Raw genomic sequence first — 21,050 nt, 5'->3', positions numbered from 1 at the left:
CAGATGACCTGGCTGGGGCTTAGAGATGCCACGTGGCTTCCTAGTGAAAGGACTGTGGGCTGCCGAGCACCCAGGAGGCACTGAGTTGGGGTGAGACATGTGTCCTTCTGGGTTTAGTCTCCTCGCTGTCTCATGTCTTAAGCGCGACCGTCTGTATTTATGTACCAGGAGACTGAGGCTGGCACAGCCGGTGACTCGCTGGCTACATTTACGGCAGAGACTGAAAGGAGCGTCCCTGTTGTGTCCTCTTGGCCAAGCAGTCACGTCATGCGTGTTGGGTCCCTGTGTGTCCCCGGGGGCCGGGCTCTCAGGAGAGGCAGGTGTTTGTCCAGTGGCACGAGGCCCCAGCCAACGGTGTGGACACCTCCTGGAATCCCCCTGCTCCCCCAGCTCCTGAGAAGCCACCATGGAGAATGGGAGCGGGCCAGGCAGCCCCAGCACCATGTCCCTGGCTCCCAGTGAGGCTGTCCTGGGCCCTGCGTACAAGGTGGTCTCCGTCTTCCTGGTGCTCCCCGTGTGCGTGGTGGGCATCGTGGGCAATGCCATGGTGGTCCTGGTGGTGCTGACCACCCGGGACATGCACACGCCCACCAGCTGCTACCTGGTCAGCCTGGCCCTGGCAGACCTCACTGTGCTGGTGGCTGCAGGGCTGCCCAATGTCTCCGAGAGCTTGGCTGGGCAGTGGGTGTACTGCGGCTGCCTGGGCATCACCTATTTGCAGTATCTGGGCATCAATGCCTCCTCCTGCTCCATCCTGGTGTTCACGGTGGAGAGGTATGTGCACCCCCAGTACCCGCCCCCACCAACAGGTCAGGACTTCCTGGCTGTGGTCCTTGGTAAACTGAGGCTGCTCTCCTTTAATGAAGGGGGTTCTGGGTGAGACCCTGGAGGAGCCCGGTGGAGGGGGGCAGGTGCCTGGAAGTGGGTTTCTCATCTCACCTCTGCTGCTGACTTGCTGTGGGATGCCAAGGCAGCCTGGCACTCCTTGGGCACAGTATTCCCCTTGGGAATGTGGGCGCTGGACCGGACAGTCCCTGGGCCTGTTCCAGCTCTGAAGTTAACACCTGAGAGGCAATTCAGTGTCTCAGGAGGTAAATGCTGAAGCCCGCTGACTGGGTTCAGTATCAGCTCTGCTCCTTCCCAGCTGTGTGGCCTTTGGCACATTGGCCCAGAGACTCAGTGTCTCATCCAGGGCCACACAGACTGGGGACAGAACCCAGGCCTCTGACTTACATACGCTGGCCCAGTCCTGCCTCTTGCCCACTGTGCCATCTGGGATCACAGTGTCCTTGACAACTTAGCCCGAGACCTTTGGTGGTGAGCAGTAGGAAGCCTGCCGGAACTTGCACAGAGGTCAAGGTCTTTGCAGGGGCACCTCTGCCTCGTGGGCCTGGCCAGACCTTAAGGGGCTGTGTATTCTGACTCGGGCCCACTCTCCCCTCTTGAGACTGGTGCCTTGTTCTGCCAGCCCCCGAGGCTGCCTCAACGTGGCCATTCCGCTCCCCAGATCTCCACAACCTCCCAGGTCCATAGTGAAAGGGCCGATTAAACCATCACATCACTTTCGGTTCCTCATTGGGGAATCTGATTGTCCGAGTGCATCAGGTGTCCCCACTGCAGCCCAATAGCCCAGGAGGGCAGGTGGGTCACGGGACCGCCCTGTGGCCTGGAGGTACATCGCCATCTGCCACCCAATGCAGGCACAGACCATGTGCACCATGGCACGGGCCAAGCGAGTCGTGGTGGGCATCTGGGGGACCACGTCCGTGTACTGCCTGCTCTGGTTCTTCCTGGTGGACCTGGAGGCTGGCGGGTGCCGGGGCCTGTAGTGCGGCTACCCGGTGGCCTGCAGCCTGTACCTGCCCATCTACCTGCTGGACTTCACCGTCTTCTTCCTCACATCCCTACTGGCAGCCACAGTGCTCTATGGACTTATTGCAAGGATCTTGTTCCGGAGCACCCTGGAGCACCTGCCGCAGCTTGGGGACCAGCACAGGGACAGTGAGGCCCAGCCGGAGGCAAGAGCCCTGGGGAGACAGCCCTGTGAGCCAGGCGGGGTGCGGGGGCCAGCTGCCACGAGGCCAGAGGCTTCCCTTCATCCAGGAAGCAGGTACGAGGTCTCCCCAGGCTGGGGGGTGGGTGGGGGCGGTTTGCACAGAGATAGGGAGTTTCGGCAAAGGGGTGAATGGACGGGGCTGGGGGTGCTGGCTCCACCCCTGTTCACCCACTCACTCAGCAGGTGTCTCTGGGCACAGATTGTGTGCCCAGCAAGGTTCTAGGTGCTGGAAGCTGGGGAGAACAGAACAAGATAAACATCCTGCCTTTGGGGCTCATGGTAAGACAAGTAAACACTTGTTCTGCAGAATACTGCCCAGAAGAGAGGGAGTTTAGGGGAAAGTTCAAAAAGGCCTTGCTGAGGTGACAACTGAATTAAGATCTGAAATTGGCAGCAGGGCAGACCAAGCAGATACCCAGGAAGTGGTTCAGGTGGGGAGAAACAGAGGGAGGCCCTGGTGCACGAATGGTCAGGAAGGATGGGGGGAGTGGGGTGGACACTCCGGGGGCCCTGGAAGCACTCAGCCCTGACTGGGGCAACTCTGGGGGTCCTGAGAGGAGGGACCACATCTCAGGATTCAGGGGATCCGTACACGTTTGCAGCCCAAGACAGGCGTGTACAGGCTCCCACGTGTAACCACGATGGGCACGTGGAGAGGCTGAGGCGGGGGTGGGCTGAGCAGAGAGGGTCCCTGTGGATGAGCAGCTGAGACGTGAGATGGGTAGAAACAAAGGGGGAGACATAGAGACCAGGGAGAGGGAGGCAGAGAGACAGACACAGAGAGAGGGAGACAGGGGGAGAGAGAGAGAGGGAGGGACTGGGAAAACTTGAGAGTACCTTGGGCAGCAAGGAGATCAAACCAGTCAATCCTAAAGGAAATCAACCCTGAATATTCATTGGAAAGACTGATGCTGAAGCTGAAACTCCAATACTTTGGCCACCTATGTGAAGAGCTGACTCAATGGAAAGACCCTGATGCTGGGAAAGATTGAGGGCAGGAGGAGAAGGGGACGACAGAGGATGAAATGGTTGGATGGCATCACCAACTCAATGGACTTGAGTTTGAGCAAACTCTGGGAGATAGTGAAGGACAGGGAAGCCTGGTGGGCTGCAGAGACACAGAGACAGAGAGGGAGACACAGAGAGAGACAGACGAAAACAAACAGTGAGAGGGAGAGACAGAGAGAGACGGAGAGACAGAGATACACACACACAGAGACAGAGGGAGAGAGACATGAGGAGACAGAGGGAGAGACAGAGAGAAACGGAGAACCAGAGGCACTGAGTGGTCGAGGCCTGCTTGCACTCGAGCTGTAGCATGGCCCCAGTACAAAGCTACGGACACACAGGTGGCACACTTCCTGGGGCAAAGGAGTGATGACTTCATGGGGGTCCCTTACCCCCACCTCCCCATAGACCAATTCCTGAAGGACACTGCAATTCTCCTGATGCCACAAGTGGAGACGGAGGCTCAGAGAGGTGCAGGGAGCTGGCCAAGGTCACCCAGCTTAGGCTTGCTGGCCTCAGCACTCACACTCCCACGCTCTGCCCCCCGCACTCTGGAGGCAGCAGCAGGCAGAGGCCAAGATAGAGCAGACGAGGGGACCCCCGAGACCTCCCCTCAGCTCTGGGGTCCCCAGGAAGTTCTCTGCACAGATCAGTGATGGCTGTCCCTCTGTGTGGCCAAGACATCTGCCCGTTCCCCTCCCACTGACCCTCCTCCTTCCCAGGGATGCCGTGCCCCTGGGCTGGCAGTGGGAAGTCGGAGCCCAGCATGTCCCTTTTCTCAGCCTGCCTGGCGCCTCACTCCTGAGCTGGAAGAACAGAATGGGGTGCAGACCGGGGACGTGACTGTGGCTGGTGGGCCACCAGGACAGCGGCGTGCACAGACGGGCTGCAGGAGAAGCTGGCTCATAGTGCACATGCTGTGTGATTGCTCACTCGGAGCCTCTGCTTCCTCTTATTGTTTTTGTCTTTGCCTCGAGGCTTGTGGGGTCTTAGCTCCCCAACCAGGGATTGAACCTGGCCCACAGCAGTGAAAGCCCCTGAGTTTTAACCACTGAACTGCTGGGGAATTCCCTTCCTCTTCCTCCAGGTGGAGGTGATACAGCGCCACTGGGAGGCCGGGGGCAGGGAATGTAACCCGAGTGCCAGCAGCCACTGCGCCCACTTGGGCTTCCCTGAGGCACCACTCCAGGCATCCAGTCTTTATTTGCTGGGGGTCTGAGAGGTCTGGGGGGCGGGGTGCACCAGGGGGCACAGGGCAGTGAGCATTTACCACCCGAGGTGGGGCTATTCCATCAGTGTGTCGACCAGCATGGCTTTGAATGCCAACCCTGGGTTCCTGCATGGGAAACGTTTAGTGTAGAGCCCAGTGGGTACGCTGTAGTAATTTCAGTGATACTGCAATTACGTTCTCATCACACGCTCAGCAAACACATCCTGAGGCAGGAGCCACAGCCTCAGCTCAGCCGCTGGCCCTGCTGGCCCCACAGTGTGAAGGGTGACGGTGGTTGCCCACCAGGCCCTCCTGCCTGCAGGTCACCAAGATGCTGGTGGTGGTCGTGCTGCTGTTTGCCGTCCTGTGGATGCCCTACCGCACGCTGGTGCTGCTCAACTCCTTTGTGGCTCAGCCCTTCCTGCACCCTTGGGTGCTCCACTTCTGTCACACCTGCACGTATGCCGACAGCGCCATCAACCCCATCATTTACAGCCTCATGTCCCAGAAGTTCCGGGCGGCCTGCTGGCGGCTATGCCAGTGTGGGTCAGAGGGGCCACAGAGGTGCACGGCCGGCCTCAGCACCGCCAGCTACAGCATGGTCCGAGACACCCCCCCAGAAGGCGCAGACCAGTGGGAGCGAGGTTGTCGGCCCTCAGGCAGCTGGGCCCCCACTCCCACAGCAGGGGCCTGGATTCAGCACAGTCTGAGGGCCGCCCTCCCCCTGCCCAGCCCCTCCCGCCTCCTTCGGTTTGCTCCCCTGCTGGATCCTGTCTGCTGATGGCTGGCGGGGCCAGGAGATGGGCAGACACCCCTTTGCTCTGTCCCTGGGCCACAATGTGAGAGCGGGGCTGTCTCGGGTCATGAACAGAGCAGAGTGCTGTTTCTTCTGGCCTGCTGCTGCTGCTGCTAAGTCGCTTCAGTCGTGTCCTACTCTGTGTGACCCCATAGACGGCAGCCCATCAAGCTCCCCCGTCCCTGAGATTCTCCAGGCGAGAATACTGGAGTGGGTTGCCATTTTCTTCTCCAATGCGTGAAAGTGAAAAGTGAAAGTGAAGTCGCTCAGTTGTGTCTGACTCCCAGTGACCCCTTGGACTGCAGCCTACCAGGCTCCTCCATCCATGGGATTTTCCAGACAAGAGTACTGGAGTGGGGTGCCATTGCCTTCTCCGTCACTGAGCCATAAACAGGAAGCCTTCCTGTGCCCTCTTGCTCTGAGGCGTCCAAGCTCTGCCCTTGAGGAGCCCGCTTTGTTGACCACTGCCCTCTACATCCAGGGATGGAGGGGAGTTCACAGCATGGGACAGCTAGGCCCCAGGCTTCCTCCTCTCAGGCTCCATCACTTTTCTGGGTGGAACACTGCAGCCAAAGGCATTGACAATTCAGGTGGCAGGGGCCAGAAGGAGCCTTCCATCGGGGAGCCGGATAGGTTTCTTGACCAGCTGGTGGAACCGTCGCCTGGCCTGACTCTCAGAATCTCAAGCCTGTTTCCTCCCCACCACTTCCCTGCAGTTGCTCCATGTGGTAACTGGTTTCAAGGAATGCAGATCAACGATAGTCACCTCTGCTTTGACACCAAGAACCAGTGGAGCCTGGACTGAGGGCCACGTGTAGATGGCCAGGACCAAGGACCCTCGAACCAGCCCTCAGGTGAAGGACCTTGGGGGTGGCCTTCCTGTACCACGTGATCTGGCCTTGTACCTGCCCTGTACCACGTGATTTGGCCAGGACCTGGCCTGTTTACCTGGCAGAAGGTGGCAGCTAAGCTGGATGAACTGATGCCCAGCCTTCCATTAGTGCACATAGCTGTCCACCCTGCTGATCCACCAATAAGGAGAGAGAGCTGGTGTGAGTGGGTGTGGCCATGGTCACATGACAACCCTGGTCTGGATTACTGCAGCCTCAAGTGAGCCATTGCTGGGCTGTGGCGCCATCCACGTCTGCTATCCCCCCACACCCCCTGGTGGTTCTTACTGATGGTTGAAGGCTCTGAGCCCTGGGCCAGCCTACCATCTGCAGCCCTTTTACCCCAGCAATGGCCCTGTCAAGGGGACCTCCAATTGTGTCGGTTTTAATGTATGAGGAAACTGAGGCCAGGGAAACTTTCAGAGGGTCACCTGTCCCCCGTGGGTGAGTCACTGAGCTCCTGCCAACAAAGCTCAATAGGACAAAGGCACAGCATCTTGAACCCAGCCCCATTCCCTTTGAGATTATTTACCTCTTGGCCATTGTGATGCTCATTAAAGCAGATTTTCCATGGACACTTGTTTGGGAGGAGGTCTGTGTGTCCAGAGGTGGCCTGGGTGTGACCTCCAGGATGGAAGGAGATAGGTGTGAGGGAGGACATTGGGCAGGGAGAAAGGGCATCCTGAAAGCTGGGGCCTTGGTGGGACTCTGTCCCCAGAGAGAGCCGAGGGACAGATGGGGGCTGATGAGAAGATGGGGCCTCGCTGGAGGAAGGGTGCCCTCTCGCTGACCTTGTGGCTGAGCTCTGAGACAGAGGCTGCCTGGGTGTGAGCATCTCCCATAGCTGCAGAGGGCCTGCTGGGTCAAGGTCTTGGTGCTGGTCCTGACCTTTCTCCATACCCCTCCTGTCACCCTGCACACCTGGGCTGGGACGCCCCGCCACATCTAAGACAGGGCTCAGTGAGGGTACCTGTCACCAGAGTTCTGACCTTACCACCGTACCAGTCTCGCTGTCTGAACTGCTCCCTTTCTGTCTTTTTGTGGTGTAGGAACATCTCATTGACAGGGAGCTTAACTGTTTATTGTCCCCTACCCAGGACATACATGAAAGTCAGGAAATAATTTAGGCACCTCACTTCCCTGCAGATGGGGAAAAGGAACTTGTGAAAGTCAGAGAGGACCCCAGGCTGCTGCCCCAACTCCCGGAGTGAGCTGTGCTCCTGGCTTAATTTAACATGCGGCTCTCTGGAGCTCTGTCGGGTGGTCCACGGGTCCCCAAACCTGGCATGCATCAGCCCCTCCCTCTGAAGCCCCTCACTGGCTCCAATTTTTATTTCCCAGTTTTCAGAATAACAGTTTCACCCCCAGAGAGTGTCAAAAAATACCAGAGCTGGGCTGGGGCCAGAGGTCTGCACACATGGAGTAGAGGGATCAGCTTCTCGGTGGGAGCAGTGCCCTGTCTGGGGAACAAAAGCTGAAAGCTCTGACAACCCACTCGATGCTAAGGGACGTGCCAGGATGGGGGCACCTGGGCAGACGATAGTCCCAGCCCTTAGCTGTGATAGCGCCTGTGACAAGCAGCATCCCTATTTAAGGGGCCAGGACCAGCACTGTGCTCTGGATGGATTTCACACCCGAGGAGCTAAAAGCAAAGACACTTTGGTGTGTGGACACGGCACCAGTGGCTGTCTCCCAGCTAGGCCAGGAGGCCGCAGGGACACGTGTGAAGCTGGGCCTGCTGTGGCTCAGAACTCGAGCTGTCCCGGACGACGCAGAGGTGCTGTCGCCCCATGGGAACAGATGCGGCAGTCGGAGGTTAGAGCATGTGCTTCTCTGGAACAGGCCCAGAAAACGGGCCCTGGACAGGCCAGGTATGCCACACAGAGCCCTCGGCGATTGGGACACAAGGTCTATGCCATTTGGAGCTGTCCCGAGACTCTGCTCTCTGCTGAGCCCATGTGGCCCTCGGGGTAAATGCCCAGGGGCTGCCGAGGGCACAGTGCCTGGGGCTGGCTCAGCTCCCTCTCCAGACCTGTGTGGACACCCACTCCCTCCCTCCAGCAGGGGCTGCTGTGGGCTCAGGGCAGTGCTGTACTCCCCAGCTAGGCTGGGCCCAGGGGCCAGGGGTTCCCCTGGGAAATGCTGGAACAGCCAGGGTGTCTGGGTGGGGTCCCCTCTGAGCCTGTGCCCCAGAAAACAGGGGCAGTTAAGAAGCTTCACAGGGGACTTTGCTAGAATCCAGTGATTAGACTCTGAGCTTCTACAGCTGGGGGCATGGATTTGATTCCTGTTGGGGAAGATCCCATATGTCGTGTGACATGGCCAAAACCCCCCCCCAAAACAAGAAGCCAGACAAATCTCTTGTTTTTTGAAACATTGGGAGACAGTTTTCTGCAAAGACTTCCCTGAATGATGTAGATGAAGTTGGTCCACCCTTCCTCAGGAGCCCCATGAGACCCCCAGATACTTCCCGGGTTACTTGTCACCAGGCCAGACTTTGCTCCTCCAGCTCCTGGTTCTTTGTCTCACGTTCAATAAGCTGAAATGAGACTGCGTGTTCCCCTGAAACTAGCAACAGAGAAAAACATTCTCCATTCAGCTGACTGAGAGTGCTCTTACGGCCAAACAGCTGGAGACCACCTGCCTGTCACCTGGAGACCACCTGCCTGTCACCTGCAGAACACCACCCTGTCACCTGCAGACCATTCATTTGACAGGAGACCACCCACCTGTCACCTGCAGAACATGACCCTGTCACCTGGAGACCACCCACCTGTCACCTGCAGAACATGACCCTGTCACCTGCAGAACCCCACCCTGTCACCTGGAGACCACCTGCCTGTCACCTGCAGAACCCCACCCTGTCATCTGGAGAACACCACCCTGTCACCTGGAGACCACCTTGTCACCTGCAGACCATTCATTTGATAGGAAACCACCTGCCTGTCACCTGGAGAACACCACCCTGTCACCTGGAGAGTACCTGCCTGTCATCTGCAGAACACCACCTTGTCACCTGCAGACCATTCATTTGACAGGAGACCACCCGCCTGTCACCTGCAGGACACCACCCTGTCACCTGGAGACCACCTGCCTGTCACCTGCAGAACACCACCCTGTCACCTGGAGACCACCTGCCTGCCACCTGGAGAACCCCACCCTGTCATCTGGAGAACACCACCCTGTCACCTGGAGAACACCACCCTGTCACCTGGAGACCACCTGCCTGTCACCTGGAGAACACCACCCTGTCACCTGGAGACCACCTTGTCACCTGCAGACCATTCATTTGATAGGAAACCACCTGCCTGTCACCTGCAGAACACCACCCTGTCACCTGGAGACCACCTGCCTGTCACCTGCAGAATACCACCTTGTCACCTGCAGACCATTCATTTGACAGGAGACCACCCACCTGTCACCTGCAGGACACCACCCACCTGTCACCTGCAGGACACCACCCTGTCACCTGGAGACCACCTGCCTGTCACCTGCAGAACACCACCCTGTCACCTGGAGACCACCTGCCTGCCACCTGGAGACCACCCTGTCACCTGCAGACCATACATTTGACAGAAGACCACCTGCCTGTCACCTGGAGACCTCTCATCTGACTGGAGACCAGCACCCTGTCACCTATAGATCTGTCCCCCCGCCACCGCCCCCCCACGTCTGCTCTCTGCATAAGAGCCGAGGCAGAGCCACCTGCCAGGACCTCTGGCCCCTGGCCCCGGGAGCCTTGCCCTGGGTTGGGGTTAGGCCACCAGCGGAGGCTGGGCAGGTCCTGTGTCTCTCTGAGCCCCCAGCCCCGCAGCAGCGAGTGTGTGGAGTTCGTGCCGGTCCATGCTCGCGCCCCGCACCCCTAGCTATCCCCGCAAGCCCCGCGCTCCCTGCGTCCGCCCGCGGGTCTCGGGTGCCTCTCGGCCTGCGCGGTGGCCGTCGGTGACCAGAGGGCTGCTCGGAGCCAGTGGCTCTTAGGCGATGACCCAGGAATGCCTGAAGTCGCCGTCCTGCAGGTAAGACACATATTTGCAGTTTCTTGAGCTTTGCGCATGGACACGAAGGACTTTTTGCAGTTTTTGAAGCCGCACGGGTCATTCTAGGGGAGCAACCCCCGTGTAGCTGAGGAGACACTGTTCTCGGCTTCTGAGCAGGCAGCTCACCCTTTGGGGTGTCGCGTCATTGCAACCAGCCAGTCGGTGGACCCTCAGCCCTCCCCCACGCCCCCCACCGAACCGGCAGGCCTCTGCCGAAACACTTGCCTTTGTGCTCCTTTAATTGCAGGCGGGGCGGGGCAGGGATAACGGGACACCCCTCCCCTGCTGGGTTCCAGAATGTTCTCAAGCCATGGGTGCAAAGTGTCAGCGCCTGCCTCCCACTGCTCACCCCATCACAAATGCACAGCACTTTGTCCTCCTCCGACTCCAGGCAGCTTCAGACCTGCCGCCCAAGACATCTGGAGCTGCCACTGGTCCTTCCGTGTGTCTTTGGGAGGCTCCTGTCCTCCTGAGCCTGTACCTTCCTCCTCCTCCTCCCTGCGAGGTCAGGGCCTCTCAGGCTCTCCGGCCCCCACCTGACTGAGGAGCTGGGCCCCTGGCCTGGACCGTAGGTGCCTGCCAGCTCTGTGCGAAGGGAGGAGAGATGGTGGTGGAGAATGGGGCCTAGAAGGAGTGGCCCCCCTGGGCCAGGCCGCTCTGCTTGGCCTGGGCTTCCAGGTGCTCTGTGCAGCTGGCCCAGAGAGGATGCTGATGCCAGGACCCTGGCCCAGATGGGATGCGGTGGCCGAGGAGGAGTTGTCTGGAGGTGTGGCAGTTGCCACCTGGTGCTGGGGGTGGCTGGGAGTGATGCCACCAAGGTAGTCCTCAGAGTGGGGGCGGGGTGCTGAGGCCTTGCGTAACCTTTACCCCCTCCTGTGGCTGAGCAGGGGTGGAGTGTGCCAGTTGGGATCCTTGGAGCCTGGATTGAGCGCTGCTCCTAGCAGAGGAGGGCCTGGAGTCAGCAGGCAAGGGGAGAGGTATCTGCGGTCCACATGAGCCTCCCAGACTCCCTGAGGTGGCTCCCCAACTTAGAACTTGGGGGAATGGAGCCAGCGTCCTCCGGTGAGAACAGCCTGGAGCCTGGGATACCAAGGCCCACCTCCTCATTTTCTACTTGGAATGATCCTCACGCTGTCCCTGAGGGTGAAGGGGCTGAACTGTGCTCTGTGAGCCCTGAAGGGTGCCAGTTGTGGGGGCTCCACAGACCACTGTGGAAGGGCGCCAATTGTGGGGTTGTCATCGGGCTTTGGAGGTATTGGGGGTGTTGCCTGGGACTTGGCCATCTGAGAGCCCCAGTGGAGGGGCTCCGAGTGGGGGAAGTGGGAAGGGGCACCTTAATAGTGGCTGAGGGGGCAGAGAACAGAGAGCTGGGCTGTGTGGAGGGGGGACCAGGGTCGAGAACAGATTTCTATCCTGCTACAGACAGAAGTGCCTGGAGGGGCCTTGCATCAATGTCACTAAACCTCCAATTTCTTCTTTGGCAAAACAGCTCACCCCCCTGATCTTGGTGGAGGGGTGGTGAGGGATTAATGTAGCAGTCCCCGAAGTGCGATGTGTGGAACCCTGAAGGTCTGCCATTTCGAAACCACTCAGGCACTGTTTGCCTTTGTTGTAAGGTGACCTTTGCTCTGGTGGCCGTGGCATGGGATGTGCTGCTCATGGTCACCCTGTCCCCACAGTTCACACTGAGGCTGTTTTTGATGAGGCCATGACAGATGCTACTTTAGTAAATCTCACCTCTTGAATTCTGCCTTTTTAATGGTTTTGGTGATGAAATGGGAGGAGTGGGTGTGGCTGTGAATGGTGTTCCATGGGGTCAAGTGTCCTCCAGGCCGGGACCAGGAGACCAGCTCAGGGTCTGTGGTGGTGATAAAGTCCAGGCTCTCGCGTGAAAATTAGAATTTTGCACAGTTTGACAGCTTTTCAAGGTTTGATGGCTTTCCGGATGAAATTGGTGGGGATGGGCGGAAAGCTGTATCCGTGTTTGATGTTGTGTAATGAGGTGTGCCTCCAGTGAGCTGTCCCTTAGACTCCCTGAGCTTAGATTTCCTAAATGACCCAATACAGGATGTTGAGATCATACCTGGGTAAAAGGAACAACCCTTTCAAAGTGCATAAGAAGCCACTGGATTTTCCTGTAACGGGAGGAAGGGATCAGGATGTGATAGAGTCCACCTGGAAGCTGGTCTTCAGGCCCTGCTGCATGATCTGACCAGGCCCTTTCCAGTCACACATCTGTGTGGGTTAGATTTTCTTCGCCTCCTTCGACCAAAATAATATACTGACCCAGGTGAGAAATCTCACTGCCTGCTGTTAAATAGCCAACAGTAAAGAGATTTGAGGGCTTCCCAGGTGACGCAGTGGCAAAGAATTCCCCTGCAAATGCAGGAGATGCAGGAGACATGGTTTCAATCCCTGAGTCAGGAAGATCCCCTGGGGTAGGAAATGGCAACCCACTCCAGTATTCTTTTTTTTTTTTTTCTAAACTTTTTATTTTCTATTGAGGTATAGCTAATTAACAACATTGTGATAGCTTCAGGTGAACAGTGAAGGGACTCAGCCTTACATATACATGTATCCATTCTCCCCCAAACTCACCTCCCATCCTGGCTGCCACATAACATTGAGCAGAGTTCCATGTGCTCTTCAGTAGGACCTTGTTGGTTATCCATTTTAAGCACAGCAGTGTGTACCTGTCCATCCCAAACTCCCTAACTATCCCTTCCCCCCATCCTTCTCCCCAGCAACCATAAGCTTGTTCTTTGAGTCTCTTTATGTTTTGTAGGTCTATTTATATAATTTCTTTTCAGATTCCACACATAAGGAACGTCACATCATATTTCTCCTTCTCTGACTTCGCTCAGTATGACCGTCTCCAGGTCCATCCATGTTGCTGCAAATGGCATTATTTCGTTCTTTTTAATGGCTCAGTAATATTCCAGTGTATATATGTACCATATCTTCTTTATCCATTCCTCTGTTGATGGACATTTAGGTTGCTTCCATGTATTGGCTATCATAAACAGTGCTGCTCATGTTGGAGGGTCTCCGGTGGGAGCATGGGTTGGCAGGGGCTCACCGCATGGCAGTGGCAGCAGCAGTTCTGGAAGTCCCCCTTGGCATAATCCCTCTTGGAGGTCACAATTAACCTTGCCATAGAGCCTGTAGACCCCAGGGCTGGGTCGTCTCAGGCCAAGCAACTAACAAGGAGGGAGAGCAACCTCACTCTAGTATTGCCTGGAAAATTCCACGGACAGAGGAACCTGCTGGGCTACAGTCCTTAGGGTCGCAAAGAGTTGACCTTGACTGAGCATGTATGCAGAGGTACTGACAGGTGACAAGAGATTTGAAAACACAATGTTCTTCTCTCTGAATTTTCTCCTTATTTAGGAAAATACTATTTTTCATAAAAACATTATTTCTGTTGATATGTAATGGGTTCAGTTAAGTTCTGTCGCTCGGTCATGTCTGACTCTTTGCGACCCCATGGACTGCAGCACGCCAGGCTTCCCTGTCCATCACCAACACCCAGAGCTTGCTCAAACTCATGTCCATCAAGTCAGTGATGCCATCCAACCATCTCACCCTCTGTCATCTCCTGTTCCTCCTGCCTTCAGTCTTTCCCAGCATCAGGGTCTTTTCCAATGAGTCAGTTCTTCATACGAGGTGGCTAAAGTATTGGAGCTTCAGCATCAGTCCTTCCAATGAATATTCAGGACTGATTTCCTTTAGGCTTGACTGGTTTGATCTCCTTGCAGTCCCAAGGGATTCTCAAGAGTCTTCTCTAGAAAAATGGTAACAATAACCCTGTATACGAGACAGCAAAAGAGACACTGATGTATAGAACAGTCTTTTGGACTCTGTGGGAGAGGGAGAGGGTGGGATGATTTGGGAGAATGGCATTGAAATACGTATAATATCACATATGGAACGAGTCGCCAGTCCAGGTTCGATGCACGATACTGGATGCTTGGGGCTGGTGCACTGGGACAACCCAGAGGGATGGTATGGGGAGGGAGGAGGGAGGAGGGTTCAGGATGGGGAACACATGTATACCTGTGGCAGATTCATTTCGATATTTGGCAAAACCAATACAATATTGTAAAGTTTAAAAATAAAATAAAATAAAAAAAAAGAGTCTTCTCCAACACCACAGTTCAAAAGCATCAACTCTTCGGCGCTCAGCTTTTTTGCGGTCTAACTCTCCCATCCATATATAACTACTGGAAAAACCATAGCTTTGACTAGACGGACCTTTGTTGGCAAAGTAACATCTCTGCTTTTCAATAATGCTGTCTAGGTTTGTCATAGCTTTTCTTCCAAGGAGCAAGCGTCTTTTAATTTCATGACTGCAGTCACCGTTCACAGTGATTTTGGAGCCCCCCAAAATAAAGTCTCTCACTGTTTCCATTGTCTCCCCATCTATTTGGCACGGAGTGATGGGACCGGATGCCATGATCTTTGTTTTTTCAATGTTGAGTTTTAAGCCTACTTTTTCACAGTCCTCTTTCACCTTCATCAAGAAGCTCTTTAGTTCTTCTTCCCTTTCTGCCATAAGGGTCATGTCATCTGAATATCTGAGGTTATTAATGTTTCTCCCGGCAGTCTTGATTCCAGCCTTTGCTTCATCCAGCCTGGCATTTTTCATGATGTACTCTGCATATAAGTTAAATAAGCAGGGTGACCATATATAGCCTTGATGTACTTCTTTCCCAATTTGGAGCCAGACCATTGTTCCATGTCCAGTTCTAACTGTTGCTTCTTGACCTGCATACAGGTTTCTCAGGAGGCAGGTAAGGTGGTCTGGTATTCTCATCTTGAAGAATTCTCCACAGTTTGTTGTGATGCACATAGTCAAAGGCTTTGGTGTAGTCAATAAAGCAGAAGTAGATGTTTTAATTACTGTTATTTTAAAATAACACGAATATTTTAAAATTCTAAGCTGTATCTAATCTGGTAAATACTTATATATACAGCATACATAGATCAAAGCTCCTTGGGGTCCTCAGTAATTTAAGAATGTAAATGGGGTCCTGAAATAAAGTTTTCAACTAACTTAGGCAGCAGATGCAGATTAACGTTGATCTTGTGGTTTAGTTGCTGCCTCATGTCCAACTCTTTTGCAATTCCATGGACTGTAGCCCGCCAGGCTCCTCTGTCCATGGGATTTCCAAGGCAAGAATACTGGAGTGGGTTGCCATTTCCTTCTCCAGGGGATCTTCCTGACCCAGGTCTCCTGCATTGCAGGCAGATTCTTCACCACTGAGCCACCAGGGTAGTACCTGGCAGATCTGTTCTTGATAAATGGTCGTTTCCTTCAGTTTACTTTTGGGTAAACTGAAGTTCCAAGAGGAATGATTCACCTGTGACACAGGCAGGGCCAGGTGCCTGCCCAACTCCCAGCTGTGATGCTCCATCTGCCCACATGGCTCCCCTGCCTCCTCCCTCCTGCCCACTTCCCACTGGTGACTCCTGAGCAGGGGGCAGCTTGGAGCCCTCAGAAACCTTGCTCAGAACCTCCCCGCCCCTCAGGAGGCCAGCATCAGTGAGCACCATGGAGGAGAGGGTCCCCTCTGGGACTGCTGAGGCAGGAGGAGCCCAGCCTGCCTTTAAAGGATCTGCACCCATGTCCCTGATCAGAAAATCACGGCAGATGTTTAGTTGTAAGCAGTGGGTGCTCACTGTGGAAAACTATAGAGGTAGAAAAAGGTGAAAAGACCTTCTTTTTACACACAAAGTACCTTCAACTCCATCACCCGAGTGAGTTTCCTCAGAGGCTGTAGCCAGTTTTGTCCTGGGACAGTGAGGACGTGTGGAGGCTGTCCTGGGCCACACACATTGGCAGGTCCAGACCCGGGCTCTTTCCTCACCTGCACTAGCTGTCAACAAACCCAGGCAGAGCTCGTTGAACCACTCTGTCCACTGTAGATCTGTGTGACCCTACCTCGAGCAAGTCCATGGGCACCATTTTCCCAACAACATTTGCTCACCTTGTCTCTATGTCATGTTCTGGTAATTCTTGTGGTATTTCAAGATTTTTCATTATTATTATATTTATTATGGTGATCTGTGTTTAGTGACCCTTGGTATTACTCTTGCAACAAGTTTGCAACTGGCTGAAGGCTTAGAGGATGGTCAGCATGTTTTAGCTATAAAATATTTAATTAAGGTTTGCACACTGTTTTTATACATGATACTACTGCATGCTTAACAGGCTATAGAATATGCACTGGGAAAGCAAAGAATTTGTACAATAAAGGACCCGCCTTGTTGTAATGCTTGCTTTACAGCCTGTGATGTTCTGGACTCAAACCTGCAGTGTATCCGAGGTGTGCCTGTGTAATTAGAACAAAATCTCCTCCGACCGAGAAAACTTCTCCACAGGGTAGAGCAGGGAGGATGAGCTCAGGATTGTGTAAGCCTGAAACCAGATCATGACACTTGTCTCACCACCTGGCCATCGCAGACAGGAGGGGCACTCACCCTTTTACATAGCTGGGGAGAGTCAGCCCATTAGACACACGTTTCTGGGACAGACCAGCATCAGTCCTTAGGTAGGAGGCCCTGACAGCACCATTGGTCACACACAGTTCACGCCAGCTCCCTCTGTAATTGGGGTTTATGTTAGCTGATCGCCTTTGTCTAAAGGGACAATAGATGTTCTGGCCTCTCACAGGCACGGGGTTTCAGCCTAGAGCCAAGGACCTGTACCCCGCAGAATCTGGAGTAGAAGGAGAGCCTCTTCCCTGAGGATCACACTCCAGGAGGCGGCTCCCAGGCCCTGGAGAAAGATGGTCCTGGGTTGTAAACCTGCAACAGGCTTATGGAGCTGTTTATAGAGATGACATCCATTTCAGAGGAGGCAGAGAAAGAATTTACAGTTGTTTTAAATGCTCTAAGGCAAGACAGGGGATAGTCCCATTCCCTTTTTGCAGCAAGAAGATTAATTGTTTTCCCTGTTTTAATCTGTTTGCTCTCACACAGCCTCCGAGGGGACCTGAGAAGGGTTAGGCAGTGATGCAGTGACTTGGGTCACAGCATGATTGGGAGCAGAGGGGTCACAGAGAAACAGGGGGATGAGGTATGTGTAGGAGCGGGAGCATTAAGCCTGCGGGGGCCTGTCTGGTGTCAGCTGTCTGTCTGAGACTGCCCCCCCTGGACTAGGGGCTGAGAGCCAAGGGTGCGGGTGGAGCTGGGGGGCCACTGGCTTGTGCAGGGGCTGCAGCAGCATGGGTGGATCTAGATGTTATCATCCTAAGTGAAGTCAGTCAGCCAGAGAAAGACAAGTACCATGTCACTTACGTGTAAAATCTAAAAGAGAATACAAATGAATCCATGTACAGAACAGGAACAAACTCATAGACGTAGAAAACAAACTTATGATTACCAAAGGGGCAGGGGGAGGGATAAATGAGGGTTATAGGGTTAACAGTTACACATGACTGTATATCGGACAGATAAACAGTAAAGCTTTACTGTGTAGCAGGGGCCCCCAACCTCCCAGATCTAATGCCTGGTGATGTCGTGATATTAGAAATAAAGTGCACAATAGATGTAATGAGCTTGAATCATCCTGAAACCATCCCCGACCCCGTCTGTGGAAAAACTGACTTTGGTCCCCAGCACCAAAAAGGCTGGGGCCGCTGCTGTATAGCACAGAGAGCTACATTCAGTGTCTTATCAGTTGAGTTCAGTTCAGTCGTTCAGTCGTATCTGACTCTTTGCGACCCCATGAACTGTAGCATGCCAGGCATCCCTGTCCATCACCAACTCCCGGAGTTCACCCAAACTCATGTGCATCGAGTCGGTGATGCCATCCAACCATCTCATCCTCTGTCGCCGCCTTTTCCTTTTGCCTTCAATCTTTCCCAGCATCAGGGTCTTTCCAGTGAGTTGACTCTTCACATCAGGTGACCAAAGTATTGGAGCTTCAGCTTCAGCATCTGTCCTTCGAATGAGTATTTAGAGTTGATTTCCTTTAGGGTTTACTAGTTTGATCTCCTTACTGTCCAAGGAACTTTCAAGAGTCTTCTCCAGCATCACAGTTTGAAAGCATGAATTCTTCAGCACTCAACCTTCTTTATGGCCCACCTCTCACATCTGTACATGGCTACTGGAAAACCCATAGCTTTGACTAGATGGAACTTTGTTGGCAAAGTGATGTGTCTGTTTTTAATGTGCTATCTAGGTTTGTTGTAGCTTTTTTCCAAGGAGCAAGCATCTTTTAATTTCATGGCTGCAGTGATTTTGGAGCCCAAGAAAGTAAAATCTGCCACTGTTTCCATTTTTTCCCCATCTATTTGCCATGAAGTGATGGGACTGGATGCCATGATTTTTGTTTTCTGAATGTTGAGTTTTAAGCCAGCTTTTTCACTCTCCTCTTTCACCTTCATCAAGAGGCTCTGTAGTTCCTCTTCACTTTCTGCCATTAGGATGGTGTCATATGCATATCTGAGGTTATTGATATTTCTCCTGGCAATCTTGATTCCAGCTTGTGCTACATCCAGCCTGGCATTTCACATGATGTGCTCTGCATGTAAGTTAAATAAGCAGGGTGACAGTATACAGCCTGGACATACTCCTTTCCCAATTTTGAACTGGTCCATTGTTTCATGTCCAGTTCTAATGGTTGCTTCTTGACCTGCATACAGGTTTCTCAGGAGTCAGGTAAGATGGTCTGGTATTCACATCCCTTGAAGAATTTTCCAGTTTGTTGTGATGCACACAGTCAAAGGCTTTAGTGTAGTCAATGAAGTGGAACTAGATGTTTTTCTGGAATGCCCTTGCTTTCTCTGTGATCCAGTGGATGTCACAATTGAGCCCTTCTTTGGGATTGGAATGAAAATTGACCTTTTCCAGTCCTGTGGCCATTGCTGAATTTTCCAAATTTGCTGGCATATTGAGTGCAGCACTTTAAGAGCATCATCTTTTAGGATTTGAAATACTTCAGCTGAAATTCCATCACCTCCACTAGCTTTGTTCCTATCGATGTTTCCTAAGGCCTACTTGACTTCACACTCCAGGGTGTCTGGCTCTGGGTGAGTGATCACACCATCGTGATTATCTGGGTCATTAGGACTTTTTTGATACAGTTCTGTGTATTCTTGCCACCTCTTCTTAATCTCTTGTTAGGACCATACCATTTCTGTCCTTTATTGTGCCCATCTTTGCATGAAATGTTGCCTTGGAGCTCCAATTTTCTTGAAGAGATCTCTAGTCTTTCCCATTCTACTGTTTTCCTCTATTTCTCTGCATTGATTGCTGAGGAAGGCTTTCTTATTTCTCCTTGCTGTTCTTTGGTACTCTGCACTCAGATGGTGTATCTTTCCTTTTCTTCTTTGCCTTTAGCTTCTCTTCTGTTCTCAGCTATTTGTAAGGCCTCCTCAGACACCATTTTGCCTTGTTGCATTTCTTTTTCTTGGTGGTAGTCTTGATCACTGCCTCCTGTACAATGTCACAAACCTCTGTCCACAGTTCTTCAGGTACTCTGTCTATCAGATCTAATCCCTTGAGTCTATTTGTCTATAGATTGTCTATAGATTATTATCTATACTTTCACTGTATAATTGCATGGGTTTTGATTTAGGTGGCCTAGTGAATGGCCTAGTGAATGGCCTGAATGGCCTAGTGGTTTTTCCTACTTTCTTCAATTTAAGCTTAAACTTTGTAACATGGAGTTCATGATCTGAGCCACAGTCAGCTCCTGGTCTTGTTTTTTGCTGACTGTATAGAGCTTCTCCGTCTTCAGCTGCAAAGAATATGATCAGTTGGATTTCCGTGTTGACCATCTGGTGATGTCCATGTGTAGAGTCTTCTCTTGTAGTGTTGGAAGAGGGTGTTTGCTATGACCAGTACATTCTCTTGGCAAAACTCTGTTAGCCTTTGCCCAACTTCATTTTGTACTCCAAGGCTAAACTTGCCTGCTACTCCAGGTATCTCCTGATTTCCTACTTTTGCATTCCAGTCCCCTGTGATGAAAAGGACATCATTTTTCAGTGTTAGTTCTAGAAGGTCTTATAGGTTTTCACAGAACCATTCAACTTCAGCTTCTTGAGCATTACTGGTTGGGGCATAGACTTGAATTACTGTGATATTGAATGGTTTGCCTTGGAAACGAACAGAGATCATTCTGTCATTTTTGAGATTGCACCCAAGTACTGCATTTTGGACTCTTTCATTGACTCCTCCACGTCTTCTAAGGGATTCTTGCCCATAGTAATAGATACAATGGTCATCTGAATTAAATTTGCCTATTCCTGTCCATTTTAGTTCACTGATTCCTAAAATACTGATGTTCACTCTTGCCATCTACTTTTTGACCACTTCCAATTTACCTTGATTCATGGACCTAACATTCCAGGTTCCTATGCAATATTGGTTGGCTACTATCAGAAAACCAGATAAGTGTTGGCCAGGATGTAGAGAAACTGGAACTTTTGTGCACTGCTAGGAATATAAAATACTAAAAATAGCTGCTGTGGAAAACAGTATGGTGGTTCCTCAAAAAAATTAAAAACCGAATCACCACATGACTCAGCAACTCTGCCTCTGCGTGTGTACCCAAAAGAATTGAATGCAGTGTCTTTAGAGAGATTTGCACACCCCTATTCACAGCAGCATTGTTCACAACGGCCAGGGAGTGGAAGCAACACAAATACTCATCGACAGTGGATAAACAAAATGTGGTGTAACACGATGGGATATTATTCAGCTTTTAAAAGGAATGAGGTGCTGGTGGGATGCTACAACATGGATGAACCTTGAGGACGTTATTTATTTGTTTTTACTTTTGGCCATGCTCGGTCTTCATCGCTGTGTGGGCTTTTCTCCAGTTGCGGTGCGCCGGGGGCTCCTCTTTAGCAGCGGTGCGGGAGCTTCTCATTGCGGTCGCTTCTCTTACTGTGGAGCACGGGCTCTAGGCATGCAGTAGTTGCGGCGTATGCACTCAGCAGTACTCGTGGCTCCCAGACTCTAGAGCACAGGCTTAGTAATTGTGGCGCTCAGTCTCAGTTACCCTGTAGCATGTGGGATCTTCCTGGACCAGGTATCGAAC

The 21,050-nt window shown here is 52.9% G+C and overlaps 1 pseudogene; it reads left to right on the top strand.

The window, feature by feature from the left end:
* Positions 1-284: 284 nt before the first annotated feature.
* LOC133230181 (thyrotropin-releasing hormone receptor-like) lies at positions 285-5,055 on the top strand (annotated as a pseudogene).
* The last annotated feature ends 15,995 nt before the right edge of the window (positions 5,056-21,050 follow it).

Source organism: Bos javanicus, chromosome 18 (assembly GCF_032452875.1).
Source record: "Bos javanicus breed banteng chromosome 18, ARS-OSU_banteng_1.0, whole genome shotgun sequence".
Lineage (NCBI taxonomy): Eukaryota > Metazoa > Chordata > Mammalia > Artiodactyla > Bovidae > Bos > Bos javanicus.
This window is presented reverse-complemented; position numbering and strand designations above follow the sequence as displayed.